Source organism: Ambystoma mexicanum, chromosome 3p (assembly GCF_040938575.1).
Source record: "Ambystoma mexicanum isolate Mex_15411 chromosome 3p, UKY_AmexF1_1, whole genome shotgun sequence".
In the NCBI taxonomy this organism is placed as follows: Eukaryota; Metazoa; Chordata; class Amphibia; order Caudata; family Ambystomatidae; genus Ambystoma; species Ambystoma mexicanum.
This window is the reverse complement of record NC_090925.1, coordinates 982,017,796-982,031,385: the sequence shown is the minus strand read 5'-3', so window position 1 is coordinate 982,031,385 and position 13,590 is coordinate 982,017,796.

Genomic DNA, 13,590 nt, shown 5'->3' with positions numbered 1-13,590 from the left:
TGTCTCCTCTCTTATTTCCTTCTTGTTAATGTTTCCTATTTTCCTTTCTGTATATTTCACCACCACCATGTCATGGTATATGTTGTCTTAGGAATCCTTCATCTTGTCTTTTGATCCAGATGCATCCTCAGTGTACATATCCCAATAGAACTACCTGAACCTTCTCAATAAATCCTCATATTTGCGAAAACCTCACCCATGCCATTTTTCATGGCCATCATCAATTGTGATCCTCTTTAATTGGTGACCCAGCAACCTACTGCTCTTTCCTATATTGCCCAAATTATTGTTTACTCTGGCCTAACAGATACTCTGCCTTCCTCATCAAATGATTGTTCAGAGCATTTTTTACATCATGTCAGGACACATAGATCCAGTGCTTAATTTGAGCCGGTGTTTGCCAGTGGCAAACATTGGCACTCTTTTTTCAGCAACAGCACTTTCCTTTGAGGATCTGACTGCTCTCAGCAGTGTTCCACTGCAGAGCAGACAAATGTAAAAAAAAAGCCAACAACGAGGCGGCCCGTGGCCCTTGGCCCCAGGCCTTTTCAGCAGCTGGCCTGCTATAGCACTCCACAGTGTTTCAATAGTAGGCCAGAAGCTGCAGAGACCTTGCCTTGGTGCGCTGTGCTGAGCAGCCACGGTGCGGCTGCCTCGTGGTTGGAATTCTTTGGGGGGAAGAAGATCTGCCTGCTCTGCTCTTCTGCAGAGCAGAGCAGTCCGATCTTGATTTCTTTACAAAAGAAATGCCAACAAGGACTGGCATGCTGTGCCTGTGCGGCTGCCGTGTTGGCATTTTCTTTTGGGTCGGAGGAGGTGATTGAGAAGGTCACTGGGCACTCCCCCCGCTGTTGCAGTGCTACTGCACTGCAATTCAATGCTCATTGCCGTCACCGGCCCGGCAATATGTAGCAATAATTGCTTGCTGTTGGGCCCATAATTGCTGCTGCAGCGACGGGTCGGGTCCTGCTCCGGGCCAGTTCACTAACCCATCTTTAATGCATACAAATATATACTTACTTTAAGCCGACAACGACCTAATAAACTGCTGCTGGCTGTGCCACCTGGTAAGCAATCATGCTCTTTGAGCGGCGCACCATGCATTAGCTTTTTTCTTTTTTTTCTTTAGTTCTGACCATGATGCCGGGGTGCATTGAGGGTCAGCCAGGTGACAGGTCACCAGCCGTGTTGCAAGCCATGGCCCATGACTGTGTGCGTGCCAGCCAGGCAGGGGTGAGAAGACCCAGTGAGTCTGTAGACACCCCCTGGTTGGTGCATGGGCAGGCAGTGGATGGCACACTGCAGAGGTGGTCAGTGGGAAATAAGCTTTTTTTCGGCCCAGGACCCCACTGTTCCCTTCCAGTTGGGTCAGGACCAGTGCCTCAAGTGGCTCGGTGCCAGTGGGCTCAAGGAAGCAAAAGGTAAGTTAAATAAGCAAATTAAAACCAGGCAAGCAACACTTCCATGCATGCACAGTAAGATTGGATGAGTTCAGTTGTTGCAACTAGTTCAATATCACTGTGCGTGCGTGAAAGTGAAAAAAAGGAACTAGTGGTACTGGCTACCTGCAATGCATCCACACATGAGGAAATGTTTTGGTCAGACAGATGGTTTGCAGGGTGGAGGGATTTCCAGTGGGAGGGGTAGAGTCTGACTAGGATCACAATCTTTGGATCAAATGGTTGGATTTCAAGGTGTACAGTGATACTGTCTTATAGTTTACTTACAAAAACCACAAATTGCTAAATAAATTCACATGACAGCATGCAAATCCTTAAAATTTTTCGCAACCTGAATGGTAAAATATAAGTCCAAGAATGTAAGATAATGCCAATCTGAAAAATCTAGTTCGCCACAGTACTTTCAGTGATTTAAGACATGTAATAATATAAGTTGCCTAATAAACAACGATGTATATGTAGATTCTTTGTCACAAACTACCAGCACGTTGTTTTTAATTTTGTTTAAAACATTTGTGACTTGAGGCAACTTTATTGTTTTACATATAAGGATAGTTGTCATCATGGGTATACATCTTCAAGTGGGCACTTTGTGTTGCTCACTTTAACTTGCACAGATTCACAAGGTAACTGGTGTTTTGTGAATTCTCTTTGAGCTGGAAATGTTCCATCATGCATATGATAGGCTCTGGCACAGCCAAAGAAAGGTGTTTTTAACCTGAGCACCATAACGAACTGCATGGCCACGGGGGTGGGGGGTGTTGGGGTTGTGTCTGTGTGTGTGGTTGTGCGCGCGCATTTCTTGAGCCTTTGAAATAAAGGTACGTTCTGTAGAAATTAAAAGTACTAGACTAAGTGTGCCAATGATTTGTACTTCACTTCCAGTCTGGCCTAACCTGTAAAAATTGCCATGCCCCGTGCCTAATATTTCAAAATAGTTAGCTCCTCAGCATAATTTAGTTCTCAGTGTGCACACCTAAAGAAATCTGCACTCACGGTTTAATAGGTGATAGCACTGCTTCATGCAAAGTAATAGGGAGCTGGGCTCTGGCACATGATAATGATCACAATTTGTTTGGAGAGTGGACACCTTGGGTGTCTAATCTAAAAGCTTAGTGGCAGCTTGTATGTGAGGCACCGAAATCTGACTACAATGTAGGCCATTGAACCCACACCTTATAGACTGCTAAACCCAACAAACATCAGACTAAAAAGAGCAGTCAGAGATATCAGACTTGGGACGAGAATTTCTCTTTTTACACAGGCAATACACTGCTTGCTCATGGTTATCCCTGCCTCCAGAATACAAAGAGCAGTCCTCTTAGAACAACCCCTGAAGCCCACCAAGGATTTAGCTGTTAAGTAGCCACTTGTCATAGGGTTCTGCATCCTGTGGATCTCCTGATATCTTGGACGATGACGACCATAAGCCCTGTAAGGATATTTGGCATGTTACAGCACAGAGTACAGCACTACTGCACAGGTAGCAAACAGCACAGAGTACAGCACTACTACACAGGTAGCAAACAGCACAGAGTACAGCACTACTGCACAAGTAGCACATTTTTTTTTGCAGCACCACCACAAGGGTGCGGTGCATTGCTATATGGGTTACCAGATTAACAAGGAAAGACAGGCTATTCAGTCAAAAACGATTTTAACATATAAGATGCAAATCTATTTTTACAGTTAAAAGCACACGTGCTCATTTAAAAATGCACACTATTTTTCACCTGAAATGCCTATGGTGCGAGAGACACATTTGAAAATTAACAGCTAACCTATTAACCATTAACCTGACTAATAAAACCTTATTTAACATAACCCACTAATAAAATGTGTTCTCCACTGCAGAGTTAGGCATACTCTGAAAGCCATTTAAATGTGTGTGCAGATTTGTTTTCTTCTCTTCTCTGACTGATTTTCCGTATTTTTGTGCACAGTAACTGCAGGAAGAAGGAAGTCAGATTTGCAACAATTGCAAATGTATAAGCGAAGCTATTGTTGAGAGTAGGAGGATGAGAGATGATGGATTTCATTGGGACACGTCATACAGAGGGCTGAGATGAAAGTTTTAGTGGGCAGTATCGGGGAAAAAGACAGGCAGACATTTTTCTGCACTACTGGGGAGAAGACCTGGCTGTGGGACTCCTGACTGAATGCAGATTCCTGCGTCCTGCTGCAGTCAAGATTGGGGAGAGCTGAAAGAAGGACCTTTCCACTGGCTGAGGCATTCCTATCTGCAAAAGCTGAGAATTCCAGGCAATGACCCCGGTTTGAGAAGGCAAGCGTTCCTTTTTGCTGGAGTTAATCTTCAAGGGAACCACATTCACAAAGAGAACAGCCAAAGAAAACAACTAAAAAGATAAGGTAATGAGAAGTGTGGGAGCTGAGTGTGTACGGTAATATGCAGTCAGTGTAGGATTCCTGTGTGTGTCTTAATCAAATACCAATGTTGCAATTTGAGTTCTGTTCTCCGCCACGCTCTTTGCAGTCTGTCATAGACAATGCTTTTACTGTACCATTTTATTTATTTCTGTAAAGAATGAGATCGTGTTTAAATGCAACTTTTATAATACAGAAAAATATTTGAAAACAGACGGGTGGTGTATTTACTATTTACCATTACAATGCCGATGATGTGGGGAGATTTTTAAACAGTGCAATGGTCATTTTAAGACAGATGTGTGCATGTCAGAATCAGTATGAATAATTGTGAGTGACTGTAGCATAGCTCGTTGGAGGTACATGAGCCAACGGGAAGAGAGACTCTCTGAACATAGCTCCCTACCGTATATAAGGTAGTGGAAATTACCACAAGACTACCATATATAGCTCTCTGTCGTAAATAAGTCAGTGAGTTCGCCAATGGTGGCACACCAACACTATCACTGAAAAATGTGGTATTCCTAAAATGTAGGTCTGGGGTCTCTCTAGTGATCACACGAAAAATCTAAGCAAAGATAAGGGATTCTGGACATTGGGGCCACAAATAAAACAAGGGAATTATGCTCACCAAAATACCACCAACCACGTATACCAAATATGCAGGTCTGGGTGCTGAAATAATGCATGTCCATTGTATTATTGTTGCACATGGCCAAATCTGAATACAAAGGGTGATTATTGCTAAGTTATTTTTCGGCGGTAATAAAATACCGTCAGGCCCCAAATCTCCACAAAATACCCTACATATTTATGGTGCGTTGCAGGCCGGGAAAGTGATCATAGAGTACCTACTGGGCGTGGCAAGCGTGTCTCACACTGCCATTTGCACATTAAAGGGAACCCATTTTATAATAGCAGTGTGCCACTAAAAACGAATTTCAGAATGTCACAAAGGGAAACCACATTCTCAGATCTAGTGCAATATTTAGAGGCAAAGTTATTTGCACATGGGAATTGGTCTTCGAATAGCACGTTAGAATGGAGTAACCGCATTCAGGGTGAGGTGCAGAAAGAAAAACTAGACAATATTTTTGCAGAAGGCAGCATAATTCAGGTCTGCCTTACAAGATTATTGAATGCAGCCGATAAAAGTGCAGAGAAAGACTGTTTAATACGGCTATGCGGCAAAATATGGTTTATTTTAAACAAGTCCCTGCGAATGCAAGAGAATGATACTCAGCTAATTAACAGGTTAAAGACTGAATTAGAGGGGGCAAGTAAAAATCAGGAAATGTTGAGAGCAGAATTGGATGTATGCCAAAAAGACATGCAATTAAAATGCAGAGACTTTGATACTCAGTTATCCAAAAGCAAGAAACAATTTGAAGATAGTGAGCAAGAATTGGCACACTTAAAAGCCTTAGTGGATCACATTAGGCAGGATAAAGATGAGGTTGTTTCAGAAATGCAGATTTTACAAAAAGAACATTGTGAAAAAGAAGGTGACCTCCAGAGTGCAGAACAAGAAATGATTAAAATGATCCAAGAAAGAGACAAGAGAAATAAAGAGTTCAATGAATGCCAAATGCAAATGTGCGAAATGCAGGAGGTGATTAATAAAATGAGTGATGAAAATAATTATTTGCATGATGAAGCCAACAGACTCCTTAAAAAGTGTAAGGACTTAGAACAGCAAATGTGCATTCCCAGGTCCCAGGAGAGGCGGCAGGGTACCACATTCAATGGAGTGGAGGTGAATTCTAGCTCTGCCCAAAGAGCTAGTGCCCCAGTGACTGGGCCGGTGACTGAACTTGGTTGCAGCGCCCTTGGGGGATTTGATACTCCCATTGGGGGCAGCCACCAATCTCATACACCTGAAAACAGGATTGAATCACAAAATAGTGCAATTCCATGCATTGCAACAAGTAGCCCCATAAAAATAATGAAATCCATTAAAGCCCTGATCAAACCATTTAAAAAGGGAGGTGAATGCTGCATTGAGGATCACTTAGAAGCGGTGCATGACATTTTTAAAGCACTCCAGATACCTAGGGAACAGTACAGACAATATTTTCATTTAACTTTAGATGCCCCGACGGCCAGCATCATAAGGGGATTAAATGAACAGCAGAATATGACATGGCTGGAGTTTGAAAAAGAAATTAGGCGTCATTTTTCTCCTTTTCAGTCATTGCAGGAATCAAAGAAAGTCACGTACACAATTACTGCTGGACCTAATACATCCCCTCGCCAATTTTTACAAGACTTAAAAAGAGCATTCTCTCGCTTTGATGTATCTTTTGACTCAAATTCCAATGAGTTTAAAACTGCATACTTCTATGGGCTACAGAAAGACATCATATCCCAATTGGTCCGTGAATTTGACCGTGACAAGTCCCTTGAATGGATTGTACATCAAAGCACAAAGCTATATGAAGTACTCTATTGTCAGGGTAGAGAAAGTGATAAAATGAAAGATACCAGGCCTAAATCTAAAGAACCCTCAGCCACAGTAATGGAAATCAGGTCAGCCAAAATGTCCCTTGAGTCTGCTCAAAGTCAAGGTAAAAATAATGTGACACCTGAACAAAGGGGTAATCAACAAAGATCGCCATTTCCTGTACCAATGTTCCAAACACATGATCCTAGTAATAGAGAGAGCTACATCAGCCCTAGGTATTTAGGGGATAGACCCCGGGTAGGATATCGGCCTGATATGGCAGGTATGAACAATAACCAGAGACAAAATCAAGATCAAAGAAATGATGGTCCCTACCAGTCATTGGGGACACAGAGCAGATTTGATCCCAGCACCATGATATATGGTAATCAGGATAGGCCCCGATATGTGGATCGATTTACTGATAATGGAAATCAACATAGGGGTCAGTACCCACAATCTGAGAGACAGGACATGAGGCAAAACGTGAACTACAATCCACGCCAGTACAATGATTCCCCACCAGGGGACTATAATCAAAGGATGGGTGCAACCCGCTCCCCTCCACAAATGAATCAAGAGTTCAGAAACCATCCCAACCGACATCAATCACCTGAGAGGTATCAGAATAGATCCAATCAGGGGGAAAAAAACCAATATCGACCTAGGCCACAGAAAGAGGATCCTAGAGAGATGGAAAGGTTCCAGTGCCTTGAGGCCCAAGTGAAAATGTTAGCTGAGCAAATAGGAAAGCTCTATACAGCGCAAAAACAACCTTCCAAAGAGGGGGCTGATGGCCATAGCAATGACCGGGGGGCTTCCGAAAAGTGACTAAGTACTCATGATAACTGCAGTGCCAAAATGACAGATTGCTCTGATATAATTTTGCATAACAACTCTGAGATGCCTAATGGATTAAAAATGAAAGTACCAGTAAATGAAATTGTGATAGAAAGTGCAAATACTTCTAAAAAAGAGGTACGGTTTAACTTAGAGCTAAATAAAACAGTAAAGATTTGCACAAATGAAAAAGAAACATTAGGAATTCCAAAAGAACAAAGGAACAGATTTAAGAAAAATGACTCATGCATGGGGAATACCAGTGAACAGGGAGTACGTGGGGATGTCATAGCTCCTTCCCTGGGCAAGCAAAACAATGACCAAACACAGACAGAAAAAGGAAATACTCACAAGGAGGGTACAAGTCAATCACCTGAAGAATTCTTTGAGCCACATATTTTTGAAGAGGCTGAAAGGGCTGGTATTACACTAAATGATCACAAATGCACAGAATTAAAAAATGACAAATTGCTGAATGATGTTGTTACACATGTTCAGTTGGAAGGTTGTAATGTGGTCTCTGATGTTACCCAGATGGATGGGCGAACAGTGGCCACACTCCAAAAAACCTCTGAACATGGAAAAATGAATAAAATATCTCGCACAGAAATGGGTAAAAAGGAGGGAAAAATGTCTTTTCATTTACCAATGTGCTTAGCCAAAAGTGAAAAAGACCTGAGAAAGGTGAGCCCTGAAATCAGTAAGAATTCACATTTCTTATGTGTATTAGAGGAAGTTGAGGACAGATATTATGCACCCATCACTGTAGAAGAAAAATGCCACACCTTCGCTATGATTGACACTGGCGCACAGGCCACAATTATGTCCAAGGAGCTGGTAAAGAGTATCAATGAAGGGAGGCCTCCACAGAGTCAGATCACAGTGAAGGCAAATCAAGGCCCAGTGCATAACTTTAATGGGGAGGAGGTGCCCATCATAGGTGTAACTGAGGTTGACATAAAAATAGGAAAGCACAGAATGAAACAAGAGGTATTGATCACATCTATTTGTGAAATTCCATTTCTGATGGGGACAGATTGCCTGAAAAGATTGTCTCCTCTCATAGATGGGGTGAATGGAGTGCTGTGGTCCTTAACCAAAAAACCATTGAGGCCTAAGAAACTAAAATCACAAAACAGCAATATAAATGAATGTCACACCGTTGCCAAAACAAATGATGCTGTGGAGGTATATCTCCAGAATAGCTGCATACCTAGTGTCACTGTTATATTAATGTGTCAAGACAAAATGCAGAGCGACAATGAAAAAATACCTGTACAAATATACTTGGACCCAAGGAAAGATTGGCAGACTGCCATAGATGAGCACACATTACGTTTCTATTTAAAAGAGAAAACATGCAAACAGAATATTATTCCTAAAACAGATTCAGAAAAACACGTTACCACTCTGGCAGAAATACACATGGAAGATGAGCAACCATGGGTTCATGTTGGTATAAATGATTATCTTAAAACAATAAAAGCCACTTTAGCACTTGAACATGAAAGGAGTTTCATTAATGAGAAATTGTTGCAAAAAATTATGGAGAGGGAAGAAATCCGGAAATTTAGGATTAAAAACCAATATGTTTCTGGGTTGGACAGTCCAGACTTTGAAAACCGAATTGCAGGCAGATGCATGCTTAAAATTAGCATTGGGCAGAAAACAATTTACCATAATGTATGGATAGTGAGTGGAGCACAAAATGAATTTTACATGGGCAATGACATCATGCACAGAATGTGTATGGTGTTAGATTTCCTTAATCAAAAAATATGGTCACGCCTAGGTGGTCCGGCACCTGAATTTGAAGACAAAAGAAGGGCTTATCATTGTGCACAACTGGTTCCTTATGCAGTCGAATTACAAATAAGGAAAGATACTATTATTCCTGCATTTACAAAACAGTTTGCAATAACACTGAAATGCAAAAATGGGCAGCAGATGAAAGGCTCTGATGCATTTGTATGCCTGAATGAATCCATAAAACAGCAAGGCCTGGATTATGAATACATTCCATTGGTAGACATTGGTGAGGGATCTGTAAAAATCATGGTAAATAATAAAGGTTATCAGGATATTCATTTAGAGGAAAACTCCCCATTAGGAATGGCCATACAAAAATCACATTATACGGCAGATTTAAATAACATGGTGATTGGGAATATTCCTGAAAAATATGTAGATGCCAAGGGCGAGTTGCCAGAACACCTGGACTCTCAGCCCAAAGGAATATTTAAAATTCATTCTGTGTATCCTTATGATTCAAATGAGACAGTGTGCTGCCATCAAGAGGGTTGCATAATATTTAATTTAAATGAAAATGAAACAGGAAATCAGCCCATTGAAGTGGAAGCTGATATGCCAAAATATTTAAAAGTGGCAGCTCTACAAAAAGACACAGCCACACAGTTAGAGGAAAGCGCTGAGATTCCTTTACCAGAAGAGTTTCCAGAATTTTCCAGAATGGTAGAAGAGCAGATCTCCTTAGCGGATGCATGTGACAGCGATAAGGATAGAGACGACCTGAGGGAAATATTTATGGAGTTTAAGGATGTATTTGCAAAAGATGCTTATGATTGTGGTTTAACTGATTTACATGTGGCCACACTACCAGAAGGTTGTAGCAGAAATCCAGTGTTTGTACGCCAGTATAGACTACCGCTGGCATGTTTAGAATCATTGGCAGAGATTATTAAAAATTTGGAATCACGGGGAATAATCAGGCCCATTCATAGCACATCCAATACGCCTATTTTAGGTGTGTTAAAGCCAAATGGTCAATGGCGGCTGTGTGTAGACTTAAGAGAGTTAAATAAAAGAGTACCAGTATCTAGATGGCCACTACCATTCATTGATCAGGGCCTAGCTCAGATACATGGTTCAAATGTATTTACCACATTAGATCTCACATCTGGATATTGGTGTGTGCCATTGGCAGAGGAGATACAACACTTATTTTCCTTTACATTTGACAGGACTCAATATGCCTGGCTTAGAGCTCCGTTCGGGTACATCAATAGTGGAAGTGAATTTGGCATATTTTTGAGAAAGGCCATGCCGGATGCAGCGGAAAGAGGAACAATAGTTTATGTGGATGATGTCCTGATAAAAAATGAAAGCCTGAAAAGCCATTTTGATGAAATAAGACATGTACTTGGCCAATTGCAGAAAGCAGGCGCCAAAGTATCTTTGCAAAAAGCACAATGGTGCAAGAAAAAAGTAAACTTTCTAGGGCATGAAGTGACTGAACATGGGCTAAATCCACAAAGGAAGAAAATAGAGGCCATGCAAAGATTAAAAGATCCTAAAGATGTGAAAGGAGTAAAAAGTTTATTAGGGATGACAGGCTATAACAGAAAGTTCATTGAAAATTATGCAGAAATCACTCAACCATTGACTAAACTGCTTAAACTAAATACTCCCTGGAGATGGGAAAGAGAGCAGTCTGATGCAGTGGCTAGATTGAAGGAATGTCTTGTAAAGGCACCATGTTTAGCATACCCCATAAAGGACAGGGATTTCTTTATAGAAATAGGTTTTTCTGAACATTGTATGTCAGCAGTGTTATCACAAAAACACGATTTGAATCACAAAACCATTGCATATACAAGTAAGGCATTTTCCCAAGTTGAAATGAAATTTAATGAATGTGAAAAGGCCCTATTAACCACTGTGTGGGCGCTACAACATTTCCGCCCCATTGTTCAGGGAGAAAAGGTGATTATTGAAACAAATCATCAACCTTTGCAATTTTTAGAGAGTAAAAGAATTAGATCAGGCAATCTAGCGCAATCCAGAATCACTTCATGGACGCTGGCATTACAAGGTTTTCCCGTAGAAGTGAGATATGGACAAAATAAAAAGAGCCCAATTGCTCAAGGGTTAGCTGACTTACATCACTGTGCAGCTGAACAAATACCAAATGAAATGGAAGTGGAAACTAGTTTACAGGAATTTGAACAATCACCACACAAAGCTTTTGATGAAAAAACATGCAAGGATTTGCCAACTGTATATGTGGATGGTTGTGCTTTTCACATTGAAAATGACAGTAATAAACAATTAGTGGCAGGAATAGGAAATGTCTGGTTGAAATGTGAAGGCGTTCCTAGTATAGGGATGAGGATTGGAGATAGGAGCAGTCAGGTGGCGGAATTGGCAGCCATTTATAAAGCAATTGCTACTGCAGTTGATAAAAAGTTCAGTGAAATTGTCCTGGTGACTGATTCTGACTATGCACGGAATAGCTTTGTGGAGTATTTGCCTGGTTGGAAAGCAAGAGGCATGGTTACATACAACAAAAAGCCACTTAAACATGGAAAAATGATACAAGCCATAGACAAATTGGTGTCAGAAAATAATTTAACAATATACTGGAGAAAAATTTGTGGGCATTTAAAAAAACCAGGAGAGGATAAGGAGGGAAATGATAAGGCAGACCATCTAGCTAAGATTGGGGCTGTGATGGGAGAATTGCTACATATTGATTATTTAATGGGTGAAATACAAATTGATGCAGTCACACGTTCTAAAGCACCAAAGGAGGTAGATCAACCGGTGGTGCAGTGGAGTCATGACACGCCAGACCAAGATTTGATTGAGGCACAAAAGAATGATCAAATTTTGGGAATCTATTATAATCATTTGATAGATCCTGAACAAAATCCTTTAACAGAAAAAGATTGTATGGGAAAAGAAGAGTTGAGGGTGTTATGTTTTTGCATATTTTTTTGCTATAGTGCAACGAGCCGGATGCTACTAGCGTTAAGCTCCATGGTGTTGGATTGACTTGGTCAGTAATGTCTTAAGACCTCACTGAGGTACTCACTTCACTAGGGCCACCTTAGTCTGAGCTAGTGGGACATTACCACTCTAGTCAGCCCCAGAACAGGGGCTTAATGCAAGACTGATGAAATGAAAATGGATTGAAAAGGATGTGGTTCTGTAAACATGTTATCTATGCAACAGCAAAATGGTTTGGTGTTCCCATTCACGAAGAAAGACATTATGGGGACATTATGGGGGCCCTCACGTGTTTCACAAATGTAACAAAGGACTACCCTAGGGATGTTTTACTGTTCTTTTGGCTACAGACACAACCTAACATTTGAAAGATTGTTTTAGGAGATTAGAATGATGGGGCAGGTTCCAGATGATTTTGGTAAAGGTGTGTTGTATGAAAAAGGAGACTAGTCTTATTTATGTAACTGGCAGCCAACCACACTGTTCATTGTTAATTACAAACTGTACATGAATGTTTTAGCATTTAAAACAAATCCTGAACCCATGTGTGCAATGCAGGAAGAAGCATTTTGTATAGTTTGATTCTAATTAGAGATGCTGTAGGGTATATGATCGAGAGGAATGTAAAATTGGGTGTAATGGACCTTAATTTAGAAAAAGAAAGAGTGAAGAAATGTGATAGGATACCACATGTTTTTTTTTAATTTCATATGTTAAGTGTTAGCAAGTTTATGATTCTTAGGTTTGTTTGTGAGTTGATTGAAAATACTTATTCAAAAAGAACTAGTAGAATTCTGGTAAATTGGTGGCTGAGTGGAAGTGGTAAAATAAAAAATGGAGTGTGTCAGGGGTGCCAGTTATCACTTTTGCTATTTGTATGTTGTTTCAGTTGTTAGGATGAATGATAGGAGAGGATGTTAATTTTACAGCAGTGCATGTGCCTGTCAGGGATGAGAGTGAATGTAAGTGTTTGAGGTATATGGATGATGTTAATGTGTTATGCATAGATGACTTTCACTTGACAAACTGTTACAACAGGCACACCTGGACTGGTTACACATTGAATAATACGAAGACTCATACATGTTATATAAGAAATGTGTTTGCATTTCAAATACAAGTATGAAGAGAATATTAGACTACATTCAAATCATAATAGTAACATTTGATGTTCTAATTGGTGGATCTAAAATCTGGCAAAAAAAGAGTGCCTGAATATTATGGTTTGTGGAAATAAAGACATGTATCCTATCAAAGTACATTTTTAACAATGACATCTCCCAAATTGTCATATGTGTTTTGTTTCTGTTGTTTTTGTAACACCAAGGGATTTTATTTTATTATTGATTAGAAAGATGACACCTATGTGGGGAGGAAAACACAAAAAGAAGATGAGTTCTTGTAATAAGAAAGACGATGAAAGCAAAGGAGTTCCAGATCTCAATTTAGACACCATGTTTTAATAAATATTGTTTTGGAGATGTAAGTTACAAATGTTTACTCTGAAAAATAAAGTGTCACTGTGTTTGCGTCTGGCATATAATTAAGAAATCCCAGAATATTAATGAATAATGATCTTGGTAAGCAAGAGATGAAAGTATGTCAATATTTTGAACTGGTTTTTATCATTTGCTCTTGATAGGTCTGATGTTGAACCATCAGTGCAGAGTTTCCTCGTGAATGAAGCACAGGAGATCTGGGGCATGTTTTGCC